Genomic DNA, 14,181 nt, shown 5'->3' on the forward strand with positions numbered 1-14,181 from the left:
GTCGCCGACCATGAAGCCTAAATTCATGTCGTCGTTCATGTTAGCCAGACAACACCATGCCACCACCGACGACGAGGATGGCCACTACCATGGATTATCACCTCAAACTTCTCACCTATCATCATCACGTCACCGTCCATGAAGATGGCAAGTGAGAAGTTGAGCAAGATTACTCCAAACTATACTCACACATACGTACAGATTAGAGTATACTAGCGAGTCATTTATCTATCCGTGTATGTACACCGAAATAAAAACCTGTCAACATGAAAGTCCTACGGAATGGTGAGGTGAACCTACTCCTCCAAGGAAATTTCAAATGGTTCAGCATGTGCGACGAATTTGGTAAAATTCCCTCAAAACTTCAGACACAAAATTGACGATTTACGACCAATGAAACTCGAAACTGATTGTCGGAATTGATTCATATCATCGACACGCATGTTTTTAATATACAACTTATCTTGATTTGGAGCATGGTTGTGTTGGTTTGAAGAGAGGTGCGTGGAGTAGTGTAAGGGAGAGTGAGCGTAAGCAAATGCACGTCAACAGGTTGCATCCATCGAGCAGAATAGTCACGACAACGGGGCAGGCCGGCTAGAAACGCCTGATTCGGCGGTTGTTCCGGGTCCTGGCCCGAGGGTGCTTTGAAAATCGGTTAGGCCACAACACGGAGACCTTCCGGGCAACCAAACGGACCGCTTTTTTCTCAACCCATGCAAAAAAGGAGGCCGCAGGCTACGAAATGTGCCCTTAGAGGTGTCATAGAAAGAGGAGGCTCCAAAGGGAAGCGGCCATGGTGATACACTCTGGTAAGTCTCTCTTTCCTCCTACATGTAATGTTCTTGCAGGTCTATCGACACCAAGAAGAACCAGGATAATGTGGATAGTGTTGTCTCCGTCAATGTTTTTGCTAGAATCCTTCAATGCCAATGAATGTATCACTGTGCAGTGCAGAAAGAGAAGGGAGAAGAAGGTTCAAGAAAGCTACCGTCAACACCGATCTGTATTGCCGGTGGTGCGTTCTATATGTCGTTTTCCTAGTAAGCCGATGAACAGAATTTCGAATTCGCCAGGTTTGGTTGCGGGCTAGTTGGACCATGCAAGTGTTTGGTATGATCTGGTGGTTCACATTGATCACATATGCCTTCAGCGACTGATACGTCTCCGATGTATCGATAATTTCTTGTGTTCCATGCCACATTATTGATGATATCTACATGTTTTATGCACACTTTATGTCATATTCGTGCATTTTCTGGAACTAACCTATTAACAAGATGCCGAAGTGCCAGTTGTTGTTTTCTGCTGTTTTTGGTTTCAGAAATCCTAGTAACGAAATATTCTCGGAATTGGACGAAATCAACGCCCAGGGTCCTATTTTGCCACGAAGCTTCCAGAAGACCGAAGAGGAGACGAAGTGGGGCCACGAGGTGGCCAGACTACAGGGCGGCGCGGCCCAAGCCCTGGCCGCGCCGGCCTGTAGTGTGGGCCCCTCGTGCCGCCTCTTGGCCTGCCCTTCTGCCTACTTAAAGCCTCCGTCGCGAAACCCCCAGTACCGAGAGCCACGATACGGAAAACCTTCCAGAGACGCCGCCGTCGCCGATCCCATCTCGGGGGATCCAGGAGATCGCCTCCGGCACCCTGTCGGAGAGGGGAATCATCTCCCGGAGGACTCTACGCCGCCATGGTCGCCTCCGGAGTGATGTGTGAGTAGTCTACCCCTGGACTATGGGTCCATAGCAGTAGCTAGATGGTTGTCTTCTCCCCATTGTGCTTCATTGTCGGATCTTGTGAGCTGCCTAACATGATCAAGATCATCTATCTATAATTCTATATGTTGCGTTTGTTGGGATCCGATGAATAGAGAATACTTGTTATGTTGATTATCAAAGTTATATCTATGTGTTGTTTATGATCTTGCATGCTCTCCGTTACTAGTAGATGCTCTGGCCAAGTAGATGCTTGTAACTCCAAGAGGGAGTATTTATGCTCGATAGTGGGTTCATGCCTACATTGACACACAGGACGATGTGAGAAAGTTCTAAGGTTGTGTTGTGCTGTTGCCACTAGGGATAAAACATTGATGCTATGTCTAAGGATGTAGTTGTTGATTACATTACGCACCATACTTAATGCAATTGTCTGTTGCTTTGCAACTTAATACTGGAGGGGGTTCGGATGATAACCTGAAGGTGGACTTTTTAGGCATAGATGCATGCTGGATGGCGGTCTATGTACTTTGTCGTAATGCCCAATTAAATCTCACTATACTCATCATAATATGTATGTGCATGGTCATGCCCTCTTTATTTGTCAATTGCCCAACTGTAATTTGTTCACCCAACATGTTGTTTGTCTTATGGGAGAGACACCTCTAGTGAACTGTGGACCCCGGTCCAATTCTCTATACTGAAATACAATCTACTGCAATACTTGTTCTACTGTTTTCTGCAAACAATCATCTTCCACACAATACGGTTAATCCTTTGTTACAGCAAGCCGGTGAGATTGACAACCTCACTGTTTCGTTGGGGCAAAGTACTTTGATTGTGTTGTGCAGGTTCCACGTTGGCGCCGAAATCCCTGGTGTTGCGCCGCACTACATCCCGCCGCCATCAACCTTCAACGTGCTTCTTGGCTCCTCTTGGTTCGATAAACCTTGGTTTCTTTCTGAGGGAAAACTTGCTGCTGTGCGCATCATACCTTCCTCTTGGGGTTCCCAATGAACGTGTGAGTTACACGCCATCAAGCTCTTTTTCTGGCGCCGTTGCCGGGGAACTGAAGAAAAGTTACACCACAAAGATTTCTATCTCCCACGTCAACTGCACGCCAGCAGCTCTTTTTCTGGCGCCGTTGCCGGGGAGATCAAGACACGCTGCAAGGGGAGTCTCCACTTCCCAATCTCTTTACTTTGTTTTTGTCTTGCTTAGTTTTATTTACTACTTTGTTTGCTGCACTAAATCAAAATACAAAAAAATTAGTTGCTAGTTTTACTTTATTTGCTATCTTGTTTGCTATATCAAAAACACAAAAAAATTAGTTACTCGCATTTACTTTATCTAGTTTGCTTTATTTACTACTGCTAAAATGGCCACCCCTGAAAATACTAAGTTGTGTGACTTCACAACCACAAATAATAATGATTTCTTATGCACACCTATTGCTCCACCTGCTACTACAGCAGAATTCTTTGAAATTAAACCTGCTTTACTGAATCTTGTTATGCGAGAGCAATTTTCTGGTGTTAGTTCTGATGATGCTGCTGCCCATCTTAATAATTTTGTTGAACTATGTGAAATGCAAAAATATAAAGATGTAGATGGTGACATTATAAAATTAAAATTGTTCCCTTTCTCATTAAGAGGAAGAGCTAAAGATTGGTTGCTATCTCTGCCTAAGAATAGTATTGATTCATGGACTAAATGCAAGGATGCTTTTATTGGTTGATATTATCCCCCTGCTAAAATTATATCTTTGAGGAGTAGCATAATGAATTTTAAACAATTAGATACTGAACATGTTGCACAAGCATGGGAAAGAATGAAATCTCTGGTTAAAAATTGCCCAACCCATGGACTGACTACTTGGATGATCATCCAAACCTTTTATGCAGGACTGAATTTTTCTTCGCGGAATTTATTGGATTCAGCTGCTGGAGGTACCTTTATGTCCATCACTCTTGGTGAAGCAACAAAGCTTCTTGATAATATGATGATCAATTACTCTGAATGGCACACGGAAAGAGCTCCACAAGGTAAGAAGGTAAATTCTGTCGAAGAAACCTCTTCCTTGAGTGATAAGATTGATGCTATTATGTCTATGCTTGTGAATGATAGGACTAATATTGATCCTAATAATGTTCCATTAGCTTCATTGGTTGCCCAAGAAGAACATGTTGATGTAAACTTCATTAAAAATAATAATTTCAACAACAATGCTTATCGGAACAATTCTAGTAATAACTATAGGCCATATCCTTATAATAATGGTAACGGTTATGCTAATTCTTATGGGAATTCTTACAATAATAATAGGAACACACCCCCTGGACTTGAAGCCATGCTTAAAGAATTTATTAGTACACAAACTGCCTTTAACAAATCTGTTGAAGAAAAGCTTGGGAAAATTGATATACTTGCTTCTAAAGTCGATAGTCTTGCTGCTGATGTAGATCTTTTGAAATCGAAAGTTATGCCTAATAGGGATATTGAAAATAAAATTGTTACTACAGCAAATGCCATCCAAGTTAGAATTAATGAGAATATAAGATTAATGGCTGAACTGCGTGCTAGGTGGGATAGAGAAGAAAATGAAAAACTAGCTAAAGAAGATAATATAGCTAAAGTTTGGACTATTACCACGACTAGTAATGCTAATGCTACACATGTTGCTGCACCTCCTCCTATTAATAATAAAAGAATTGGTGTTAGCAATGTTTCCACTTCTAATGCAAAGCGCGAGAAAGCACTTTGAAACTGCTAAAAGCTGCATTAAACTTTTGTGATAAAGCTGCTAAAATTTTTTCCAACATTGGGGATGATGATCTCATTGCTTTAGATTATAATGGTTTGAATTTTGATGATTGCCACATCTCTGAAGTTATAAAGTTCTTGCAAAAACTTGCTAAAAGTCCTAATGCTAGTACTATAAATTTGGCTTTCACGCAACATATTACAAATGCTCTCATAAAAGCTAGAGAAGAGAAACTAGAGCGCGAAGCCTCTATTCCTAGAAAGCTAGAGGATGGTTGGGAGCCCATCATTAAGATGAAGGTTAATGATTTTGATTGTAATGCTTTGTGTGATCTTGGTGCAAGTATTTCTGTTATGCCTAAGAAAATTTATAATATGCTTGACTTGCCACCGCTGAAAAATTGTTATTTGGATGTTAATCTTGATGATCATTCTACAAAGAAACCTTTGGGGAAAGTTGATAATGTTCGCATTACCGTTAACAATAACCTTGTCCCCGTTGATTTTGTTGTCTTGGATATTGAATGCAATGCATCTTGTCCCATCATATTGGGAAGACCTTTTCTTCGAACTGTTGGTGCTATCATTGATATGAAGGAAGGTAATATAAAATATCAATTTCCTCTCAAGAAAGGTATGGAACACTTCCCTAGAAAGAGAATGAAGTTACCTTTTGATTCTATTATTAGAACAAATTATGATGTTGACACTTCGTCTCTTGATAATACTTGATACACACTTTTTGCGCCTAGCTGAAAAGCGTTAAAGAAAAGCGCTTATGGGAGACAACCCATGGTTTTTACTACAGTACTTTGTTTTATTTTGTGTCTTGGAAGTTGTTTAGTACTGTAGCAACCTCTCCTTATCTTAGTTTAGTGTTTTGTTGTGCCAAGTAAAGTCGTTGATAGTAAAGTTCATACTAGATTTGGATTACTGCGCAGAAACAGATTTCTTTGCTGTCACGAATCTGGGCAGTTTTCTCTGTAGGTAACTCAGAAAATTATGCCAATTTACGTGAGTGATCCTCAGATATGTACGCAACTTTCATTCAATTTGAGAATTTTCATTTGAGCAAGTCTGGTGCCTCGATAAAATTCGTCAATACGAACTGTTCTGTTTTGACAGATTCTGCCTTTTATTTCGCATTGCCTCTTTTGCTATGTTGGATGAATTTCTTTGATCCATGAATGTCCAGTAGCTTTATGCAATGTCCAGAAGTGTTAAGAATGATTATGTCACCTCTGAACATGTTAATTTTTATTGTCCACTAACCCTCTAATGAGTTGTTCTAAGTTTGGTGTGGAGGAAGTTTTCAAGGATCAAGAGAGGGAGATGATACAATATGATCAAGGAGAGTGAAAGCTCTAAGCTTGGGGATGCCCCGGTGGTTCACCCCTGCATATTCTAAGAAGACTCAAGCGTCTAAGCTTGGGGATGCCCAAGGCATCCCCTTCTTCATCGACCACATTATCAGGTTCCTCCCCTGAAACTATATTTTTATTCCATCACATCTTATGTGCTTTTCTTGGAGCGTCGGTTTGTATTTGTTTTTGTTTTGTTTGAATAAAATGGATCCTAGCATTCACTTTGTGGGAGAGAGACACGCTCCGCTGTAGCATATGGACAAGTATGTCCTTAGGCTCTACTCATAGTATTCATGGCGAAGTTTCTTCTTCGTTAAATTGTTATATGGTTGGAATTGGAAAATGATACATGTAGTAAATTGCTATAATGTCTTGGATAATGTGATACTTGGCAATTGTTGTGCTCATGTTTAAGCTCTTGCATCATATGCTTTGCACCCATTAATGAAGAAATACATAGAGCATGCTAAAATTTGGTTTGCATATTTGGTCTCTCTAAGGTCTAGATAATTTCTAGTATTGAGTTTGAACAACAAGGAAGACGGTGTAGAGTCTTATAATGTTTACAATGTGTCTTTTATGTGAGTTTTGCTGCACCGGTTCATCCCTGTGTTTGTTTCAAATAGCCTTGCTAGCCTAAACCTTGTATCGAGAGGGATTACTTCTCATGCATCCAAAATCCTTGAGCCAACCACTATGCCATTTGTGTCCACCATACCTACCTACTACATGGTATTTCTCCGCCATTCCAAAGTAAATTGCTTGAGTGCTACCTTTAAAATTCCATCATTCACCTTTGCAATATATAGCTCATGGGACAAATAGCTTAAAAACTATTGTGGTATTGAATATGTACTTATGCACTTTATCTCTTATTAAGTTGCTTGTTGTGCGATAACCATGTTCACTGGGGACGCCATCAACTACTCTTTGTTGAATTTCATGTGAGTTGCTATGCATGTCCGTCTTGTCTGAAGTAAGAGAGATCTACCACCTTATGGTTAAGCATGCATATTGTTAGAGAAGAACATTGGGCCGCTAACTAAAGCCATGATCCATGGTGGAAGTTTCAGTTTTGGACATATATCCTCAATCTCATATGAGAAAATTATTAATTGTTGTTACATGCTTATGCATAAAAGAGGAGTCCATTATCTGTTGTCTATGTTGTCCCGGTATGGATGTCTAAGTTGAGAATAATCAATAGCGAGAAATCCAATGCGAGCTTTCTCCTTAGACCTTTGTACAAAGTGGCATAGAGGTACCCCTTTGTGACACTTGGTTAAAACATGTGCATTGCGATGATCCGGTAGTCCAAGCTAATTAGGACAAGGTGCGGGCACTATTAGTATACTATGCATGAGGCTTGCAACTTGTAAGATATAATTTACATGATACATATGCTTTATTACTACCGTTGACAAAATTGTTTCATGTTTTCAAAATAAAAGCTCTAGCACAAATACAGCAATCGATGCTTTTCCTCTATGGAGGACCATTCTTTTACTTTCATTGTTGAGTCAGTTCACCTATTTCTCTCCACCTCAAGAAGCAAACACTTGTGTGAACTGTGCATTGATTCCTACATACTTGCATATTGCACTTATTATATTACTCTATGTTGACAATATCCATGAGATATACATGTTACAAGTTGAAAGCAACCGCTGAAACTTAATCTTCCTTTGTGTTGCTTCAATGCTTTTACTTTGAATTATTGCTTTATGAGTTAACTCTTATGCAAGACTTATTGATGCTTGTCTTGAAGTACTATTCATGAAAAGTCTTTGCTATATGATTCACTTGTTTACTCATGTCATATACATTGTTTTGATCGCTGCATTCACTACATATGCTTTACAAATAGTATGATCAAGGTTATGATGGCATGTCACTCCAGAAATTATCTTTGTTATCGTTTTACCTGCTCGGGACGAGCAGAACTAAGCTTGGGGATGCTGATACATCTCCGACGTATCGATAATTTCTTGTGTTCCATGCCACATTATTGATGATATCTACATGTTTTATGCACATTTTATGTCATATTCGTGCATTTTCTGGAACTAACCTATTAACAAGATGCCGAAGTGCCGATTCTTTGTTTTCTGCTGTTTTTGGTTTCAGAAATCCTAGTAACGAAATATTCTCGGAATTGGACGAAATCAACGCCCAGGGTCCTATTTTGCCACGAAGCTTCCTAAGACCGAAGAGGAGACGAAGTGGGGCCACGAGGTGGCCAGACTACAGGGCGGCGCGGCCCAAGCCCTGGCCGCGCCGGCCTGTAGTGTGGGCCCCTCGTGCCGCCTCTTGACCTGCCCTTCCGCCTACTTAAAGCCTCCGTCGCGAAACCCCCAGTACCGAGAGCCACGATATGGAAAACCTTCCAGAGACGCCGCCGCCGCCGATCCCATCTCGGGGGATCCAGGAGATCGCCTCCGGCACCCTGCCGGAGAGGGGAATCATCTCCCGGAGGACTCTACGCCACCATGGTCGCCTCCGGAGTGATGTGTGAGTAGTCTACCCCTGGACTATGGGTCCATAGCAGTAGCTAGATGGTTGTCTTCTCCCCATTGTGCTTCATTGTCGGATCTTGTGAGCTGCCTAACATGATCAAGATCATCTATCTGTAATTCTATATGTTGCGTTTGTTGGGATCCGATGAATAGAGAATACTTGTTATGTTGATTATCAAAGTTATATCTATGTGTTGTTTATGATCTTGCATGCTCTCCGTTACTAGTAGATGCTCTGGCCAAGTAGATGCTTGTAACTCCAAGAGGGAGTATTTATGCTCGATAGTGGGTTCATGCCTACATTGACACCGGGACAGATGTGAAAGTTCTAAGGTTGTGTTGTCTTGTTGCCACTAGGGATAAAACATTGATGCTATGTCTAAGGATGTAGTTGTTGATTACATTACGCACCATACTTAATGCAATTGTCTGTTGCTTTGCAACTTAATCTTGGAGGGGTTCGGATGATAACCTGAAGGTGGACTTTTTAGGCATAGATGCATGCTGGATGGCGGTCTATGTACTTTGTCGTAATGCCCAATTAAATCTCACTATACTCATCATAATATGTATGTGCATGGTCATGCCCTCTTTATTTGTCAATTGCCCAACTGTAATTTGTTCACCCAACATGTTGTTTGTCTTATGGGAGAGACACCTCTAGTGAACTGTGGACCCCGGTCCAATTCTCTATACTGAAATACAATCTACTGCAATACTTGTTCTACTGTTTTCTGCAAACAATCATCTTCCACACAATACGGTTAATCCTTTGTTACAGCAAGCCGGTGAGATTGACAACCTCACTGTTTCGTTGGGGCAAAGTACTTTGGTTGTGTTGTGCAGGTTCCACGTTGGCGCCGGAATCCCTGGTGTTGCGCCGCACTACATCCCGCCGCCATCAACCTTCAACGTGCTTCTTGGCTCCTCCTGGTTCGATAAACCTTGGTTTCTTTCTGAGGGAAAACTTGCTGCTGTGCGCATCATACCTTCCTCTTGGGGTTCCCAACGAACGTGTGAGTTACACGCCATCAGCGACCGCATTCTGTACCCGATCACAGCCGTAGTGCGTTAGGGTTCACGCAAAAAAAAATTTGCCCATCGGCGCCTGTGATCTACACTGACGCTGATTTGCAGTCCGGGATCATTTCCATCGCTATGGTGAATAGAGGTGGAGGGAATCAGAATCATGGAAGAGGACAATCTGGTGGTGGCCGAGGTAATGGAAGATGGTTATCTGGCTTCAATGGAGTCTGGAATAGCGATTTCGAGGAAGGAGGGAGCAGTGGAACTGCTGGTCATGGCAGTCACACTGATAATTCCCGCGATACTCAAGGTAATGTGTTTGGGGATGGTGTTTTTCGTGTTGGTGCAAATAGGCCAAACAATGTCGCTCGCCGTTTTCATCCTAATCAGGGCTATGCTAATGGCAATGTGATGCATGTAAAATGCATGCATGAACTTTGTAATTTATTGACACATATTCCCAGATATTTGCAATATATATGGTGTTATATCCATGTTTATATTGATTTATGGGGATTTACCAATGATCCTCTTTATTTGGGTTATAACTCTGCAGAATAGGAGAACCCTGTTTTGTGTTTTTTCCACTTTCAGGGATCTATACAGAGTCAAATTGAGCTAGGATTTTGGTGACGTCAATATTTCACCACGAGAAGCATCTGGAGCGCTTGGACCTCACGAGGGAGGGCCTGAGGCCTAAAAGATAGTTGGTGGCGCGCTGATGGCTCCCAAATGCAAGAGATCAATTGTAGTAATTTTCAACAAAGAAAGGTTGTCAAACCCACGAGGAGCTGAAGGTATTGGTTAGCAGTAATAACAAGAAAGGTTGTGAAACATGATATGGACCAGAGGCATAATGGTTACAGCACAATCTGAATATATAATCTCTCCACCAAATAATGACAAAGTACCAATCACGAACATGCAATAGCACTAAAAACAGTATTCGGGGTTCGATTCAACACAAACTATTAGGGGGATGATGTCGATCTCGTAGATGGAGATGGTGGTGATGATGGTGCTGGTGGATATGTTGATGGAGATACCTCCTCCCAAGCCAAGGAGGAGTGGGGATGTCGATGGCGTTGATTTCTCCTTCACCGGAGGCACCGGTGCAGCATGATCTACCCTCTCCCGGAGTAGGAGAAGACTTTCCCCTCCACCGCCTCCTCAATAAATATCGGGAAAAATATGGTTTAGGTTTTTGGGCGAAACGGAGCATCTGTAATAAATGGGGGGCCGAAACGATGCCTGAGGTGCGAACGGGCATGGGTGGCGCGGCCAGAAGGTTGGGCCGCACCACCTGGTGCCATTTGCACCCCGTGGCCCCTCTCGCGTGATTCTTTTGCTCGCTTCCTTCCTTCGGGTGAAAAACTGATCAGGTATTTTTTCCCTCAAATTTTTGCGATCCAGAAAGTCCTGAAACAAATAAAAGACGAAAAAGGAGGTTTTCTGACTCCCATGAATTAAATACCGAAGAAGGGGACTTTGTAGGAAAGTTCCGAAAATCATCTAAAAATGCATAAATAACAATGTATGAAGGAAAATAACAATGAAAACTAACCCTGTATGTAGCAATAATGATGATGCAAAATGCACTTATCACGCGCCCAGAAGGGTGGGTGCCCCACCCACCCTCCTTTCGCCATTGTCGGTCCGTTTCACCTGATTCTTTCACCCACGGACTCCGTTTGACCTAAAAACCCATATACATATCCCCCGGGGCTTCCTCGAGGGGAGATCCACCGAAATACAGAAACACCAAAACAGAGGCTGTAGCGGCAAAGATTGGAGGAGGAAACTCTGCCGGTGACACCCCAGGAGTGATCTCCACCTTCTCCAACATCTTCCACATCATCACCATGATTAAGTGGGAGTAGTCCACCTCTGGAATAAGGATTTGCGGCAGTATCTTGATCTATTTCTCTCTTGTTCTTCATATATCTTAGTACCATATGAGCTTCCCAACATGATTATGATCATACGTGTAATTCCTATGTGGTGGGTGGTGTATCATTATTCTGGGATATTGGCATATGAGACTGGAATCTTTTATGTGTAAGATGTATTGACGGATGCATATCATGTACCCTGCTCTTAAGTACTTGTTCTGGTCCAACTTGTATGCAAGAACATGTGTGGGGAGAAGTGTGTATTAGATGGAGCGGCATGGTTTTAGTGTTGAATAGTGACAACAAATTCATGATCTATTATGATTTTACCTTTTCCTGTGCTGCCTCACTAGGGATAAAGTGAATGCATGTGCTATGTTTATTATGTGACAATTGTGATAATCTTGTTTGCTCAAGGTAGCTTATTTGATATTCAATAATCATGTCAAAGTAATTAATATTGTGCTCTGTTAATTCTTAATACAAGTTTACTTGGAATTTTCCCTTTCTTGTTGAGTATAAGAGAGATGTGTTGCATCATCTCTATGTTAGTACGTGATAACATATGAATGCTTATCAAACACATGTTGAAGTTCCACCTATATTATCTCATTGCTGAATTGTTGGATTTCACTACAACTTAAAAAGAGAGTATACAAGTGAACCCATGAACCCCGATCCAATTTTAATCATAAGAAACATATTTCCATTTCATTTATCTTACTTTCTACTTGCAGCACTATTTTAATCAGAAAATACAAAAATAATTTCTTAACTTAATCACACACAAAATTCAAAAACAACTATATATTTACCGCTTTTATTTAGTTTACATAGTTTATTTAATTTATTACTTTGCTTTTATTACTTCTTTTATCTACAATCATTAACACGAAACCTTGTTCTTGACAACCACATGGTGAAGTTGGGGACACAAGGCAAAACATTGCTTTGTTGGATTGCTAGAAGAAGAGGAAAAGGAGATACCTCTAGGCCAATTTCCCGAGAGTTCGATATATACTCTCGAGCCACCCTTTTGGCGAAAAGACTTGTTTGGCTATGACACTCTGGACTTGGAGTCCCAACGTGATGACACCAGCACGCGTCGTCATCCAGAAACGTTGCTAGCACTTGCGGGGAATTGCAAGAGCATCTCATAGTGGCGCTAAGGGCATCATCATCAAGCTAAGTGAGCACATCTTCTGGCAAGAACATCAACAACTTTGTGCAAACACCAAAGCTTGGGGAGGTTGCACCACTGTGAGTTCTTCTTTCTCTTTTAGATTTTGCAAAGTAATTTTATTTTTCTTGTTTTTAGTCTTTTCTTTCTAGTTCTCCTTTAAAATAAAAAAACACATAAAAGTTAGTAGTAACTTTCTATTAAAAGCTATGGGAGAAAGAGGTACTAAATTGTGTGACTACACAAACACTCCTAATGATCACTTTATTGTTAAGCCTATCACAACACCTGAAATAACTATTGAAAGCTTTGATGTAAGTCCTGGTTTATTAAATATAATAACTCGAGAGCAATTTGGTGGTAGTGCTAGTGAAGATACCTCCATACACTTGCATGATTTTTGTTAAATTTTTGATATGCAAAAGTTTAAAAATGTGGAAAATAATATTGTCAAGCTTAAATTATTACCATTTTCACTTAGAGGAAAAGCTAGAGAATGGCTATTATCACTACCTACTGCTAGCATAAGTTCTTGGAGTGATCTTAAAGAAGCTTTTATTAAAAATTATTACCCACCTATTAAAATCCTAGAAAATAGAAATAGAATCATATCATTTAGGAAAAATGGCAATGCACATATAGCAACAGCTTGGGAAAGAATTAAAAAACATTCCTAGAACTTTCCCATCAGATGGAGTAAATGAATGGACAATCCTACACTCTTTTTATAATGGGTTAAATATAATGTCAAGAAGCATCATAGATTTTGTTGCCTGAGGGCGGGGGGCTTTATGAGTATAACTGTGTCTGAAGTTAAAGCCATCCTACAAAGCATGCTACATAACCATAGTCAATGGCATACTGAAAAAGCACCTAATCCCACAAAGAAAATACATTCTATTGAAGAAGTAGATCCTTTATCAACTAAAATAGATGCCATATTAGCTTATATAACAAAGCAAAATAATTATAATGTTCCCCTACAAGAACTAGTTGGAGCCACCAATGAAAATGTAGATCCCAACTAAATAACAAACTTTGGAAATAATGGGTATGGGAACAACTATAATAACTCCTATGGCCGCCCCCATATGTTTCTATTAAATATACTAGTGGTAATAATAATTCCAATAAATTAGAAAATACCATTAGATCCTGTATATCCACACAAAAAGAACTAAACAAAGAATTCATAGCAAATTTTGAGAGACAAGATTCTTTAAATGAGAAAGTGGATCTCATAACACAAGAAGTTATGTCTTTTAAAAACCTCCTGCAATAAAAGAATCATGAGGAAACTATTAAATATGTACAAGAGGTAATAGACAAGTCTTGGGAGACCCTTGATGCTATGGAAGATAAAGAAACACTTATGATAACAAATTAAAAATACTCCCTCCGTTCCTTTCTATAGTGCCTATAGTTTTTTGGCACGGAAATTAGCGCAAGCGTATTTTTTACACATGACTCCCTGGCTAAACGATTTGAGATCAGACTAAAATTAGAGAAATCAATAACTTCCTAACTTGCAATAACAAATCCCACAAATCTGTCTGGTTGACTCTCCATATATGTGTAGCCAGGTTTAGTTAAGGAAAGAAAAATATTTCTTCCTAAATCTAAGAAATCCTTGGGGCCATGCATTACAAATCTCAATTAACTATTTCCTATTTTGTATGGACTTTTTTCATGTGTATCGTGTGGGAGTTGACGGGTGGAGGGGGTAAC

The sequence above is a fragment of the Lolium perenne genome, unplaced genomic scaffold (genome assembly GCF_019359855.2).
Source record: "Lolium perenne isolate Kyuss_39 unplaced genomic scaffold, Kyuss_2.0 unplaced26, whole genome shotgun sequence".
In the NCBI taxonomy this organism is placed as follows: domain Eukaryota; kingdom Viridiplantae; phylum Streptophyta; class Magnoliopsida; order Poales; family Poaceae; genus Lolium; species Lolium perenne.